The sequence below is a fragment of the Bradysia coprophila genome, unplaced genomic scaffold, assembly GCF_014529535.1.
Source record: "Bradysia coprophila strain Holo2 unplaced genomic scaffold, BU_Bcop_v1 contig_232, whole genome shotgun sequence".
Lineage (NCBI taxonomy): Eukaryota > Metazoa > Arthropoda > Insecta > Diptera > Sciaridae > Bradysia > Bradysia coprophila.
The window spans coordinates 16,380,120-16,383,458 of record NW_023503493.1 but is presented as its reverse complement, the minus strand read 5'-3'; positions in this window follow the sequence as shown (position 1 = coordinate 16,383,458).

Sequence of the window (3,339 nt, the reverse complement as noted above, 5' to 3'; positions counted from 1 at the left end):
CGTAAACATCAATACTTACTCTATACGATTATGGCCTTTTGCCTTAGTTTGTACGCAATCAGTTAAAGTAAGTCATTCTAAACTTTACTTCCCTCTTGTTCACAACAGACGAGATTTGAGTGGCACATTCCTAACCCAGTGTGGAGGTCATACAAACCTATGCTTCAGCTGTTACAATGAATAAGGCAACGACTCTGCTCCATTGAATTTTAACAAAAACTTTAATTCAATAACAAAAAGAAATATTTCAAAATATTTTCATTTTAACAAGTTATACGAGTTTTTCAGTTCGTGGCTTAACTTTAATCAATCTAAACCTTTTTGAAGATCTGAAATGAGAACAAAGTATTTCCTAAGAATTGTATAATTGAATAAATATATTATGTTATTGGATCAATAAGGAGTTTGTTTTGATATTAAATTCCAGAATATTTCAACTTTATTGTAGAAAAAATATCCACTGGTTCTTGTTAAAATCATTTTTGTTGCATATGAAACGTATAATTCTCAAAGCCGACAAACACAAATCAAAAGTTGTACTTGAAATAGGCAGTAGTAAGAATTATCTGAGTCTACAATGACGATAGTGAAAGAATTTCTACGATAGCATAATAGGGGTGTGCGATGGGTAAGGGACCGAGACTGGCGTAGTCCACAAAAAATTGTTTTCATCGCTAGGTGTCAAATATCGATTTTAAAAATTTTTAAAAATTGATTTACAACCTGCGTAAAATCAAAGAAGCTAAATTTTCGAGTTTTTGGTTGCCCACATAATTTGACCTCTACCAAAAACTTACTTTTAGATTTTTGTTAGCTGTATTAGTCTTATTCGACTAATTGGGGTCCAATTTAACTGGAAAGGATAAAAACCGAAAGAAGTTTGACGAAAAAGTATGTGTTGTGAGAAAATTAATTCCCTTAAAATAGGCCCTGGTCTGGAAGGCTAAAATATTGGACCCGTTTTTAGACCCGTACGAAGTACTGGGGTCTTATAGGTTTACGCATACATTTGTAACACGTCGAATTGGACTCCCTGAGTAAGGGGAAACCTATTGTAGTTGTCTAGAGATGCCAAATCAGTGAAAAAAAAATGTCCGTCTGTCCGTCTGTCTGCACGATAACTTGAGTAAAACGCATCCGATTTTGAAAATTCTTATTTTTCCCGTTTGGTCATGTCAAAAGACAGGCTAAGTTCGAAGATGAGTGATTTTGGATCGACCCCTCCCGATCTGTGGCCCAATAAGTGCTTTACGGTTTTTCGAAGATATCTCCGGACATTTAAACGTTACACTTGTAAGTCAAATGATACGTCAAATAAAAGGTATTTACAATACCGATCGACAAAAAAAAAGTCTATGGAAATCGGATGACCGACTCGCGAGTTAGACCCCTTGGTGTGAAACAGGCATAGGGCGGCAAGCAGTTTTTGCTTGTAGGTCGGCCACATTTAAACATATTTCGTCTGTTTTAGCTTTATTAGATAGGTATTGACCGTACCAATCAGGGAAAAAAAAGTTTGAAATTATGTTCTCCGGAGCGTGAGCTAGGTCTCTTGGAGTGAGCTCTTATCTGGCTACTCGGCCGTACAGTGAACGTGGAGTATTTTGTCAATATCTCGAGTAAATTTTGACCGAATTTCATGATTTTTTTTGTTTGAAAGGTATTAACGAATGTAAAGCGTCGGTAAAATTTCCGGTCTCCTAACAAAATGTCTGCCGGTGGCCATATTGGATTTTAATAAAAGTGATATATCTTGGGAAAAATGGTACTTAGATAGTTTCTGTTAACATGTAAATAATTTGTTATGTGTGTGGCGTTTCAGGGATTGCATCTCTGACTTCGTACGGGGCTGTCTATATTGCCTCCGGCAATTTATTTGGGGTAGGGTAATCTCGCACACCACACAAATTCATGGTGTGCGAGATTCACCTCTAAGTGGTGAATCTCGCACAGTCATGACTTTTCGTTACATGTCGTAAAAGGACGCATACTATGATCGCGTGTGCGAGATTCCCCGACACCATTTATTTGTATATGATAACAAGGCAAAGAGTGGATAATGTAAATGATTTTTAAGGGCGAATAGCTTTTTAGTAGAGAAGAGTACGAAGTAAGAGAAATAAAGAGTTTCACATTAAAGGCTTTTGATACGAATAGGTGTTTCGTACGGGTCGGCGTTAGCTATGTTTTTTAAGAATTTGAAACAATAGTAGGGAGCAAGGCACTTGTTCAAATGTACGAATGCTTTGGTTAGAGTAGAGGAGAAATATGGTGTCCTCTGTTTTACTTCTTTAACCAACGCATTCGTACATTTAAACAAATGTCTCGCACACATAAGACCAATTTTACACTTTAAATTCTCATTCAACTGACATTAGCCTAACCTCTAAAAAATAACAGTTTTTTATAGCAGCAAATCAACAACGAAGTTCACCTCAAAAACAAAACAACTGTATTATCTATTCGGCCTAAATATTCACACTGAGTGAGCGTCATTTTAATATTTTCAACTCTTTTACAGTACAAGAAATTTTAAAGATATTTCGCCAAACACCACTCTATTAATCAATTGTTAACAAATTTATTGAAAGAAACATGCTGATTCGCGTCGGTTCTACCACACAATTTTTTGAAAATAATTTTCTTAGTACTTACTTGGGTACAAATAGATTAGAGACAGTCGAACAAAAACACAGAAAAGTAGCACTTCTGCAATTTCTTCAATTATTCTGTCCATTTTCAGGCACTACACTTTTTCGTTTGGTTAATTTAAATTGTTCCTTTTAGTATTTAACTCTACACAAAAGACCTTCCCGTTAGCATGTAAAATGTGTTTGTGCTTGCGTGAATGCGTTTAATAATTATAAATTTGAGCTGCTAAGGCTGCGAGCGCACTTACGCCGTTTAGCACTCCGTTTACGAGTGAACAATGGAAGCTCCTCCCACTTTCCATTGTTAAAACGTAAACGGAGAGCTAAACGGTGTAAGTGCGCTCGCAGCTTAACGATACACAGACTCAACCTACATAGACAGAGATGGCAAGTCTCTGAAATAACATGATGAGACCAATGAATGTCAACACAAGGTATGGTCGAATATCAAACTTTGTATGTAGCGGTGGACATAGCGATTTCATATGAAATCGCTATGTCCCTGTCCTCCGGTTTGTATGAACAGACCATACCTGGTTTGTACATTCATTGGGTAAGACACTACTGAGTTGATCAAGAAGGTGGTGCCACCACACAAAGTTTGACAATGTAGACAAGTTTAGGCAAGGTTCTCAACGCACTCATTACATATTATGTGAAATTGTAACTTGATAAAATAGTTATGTAT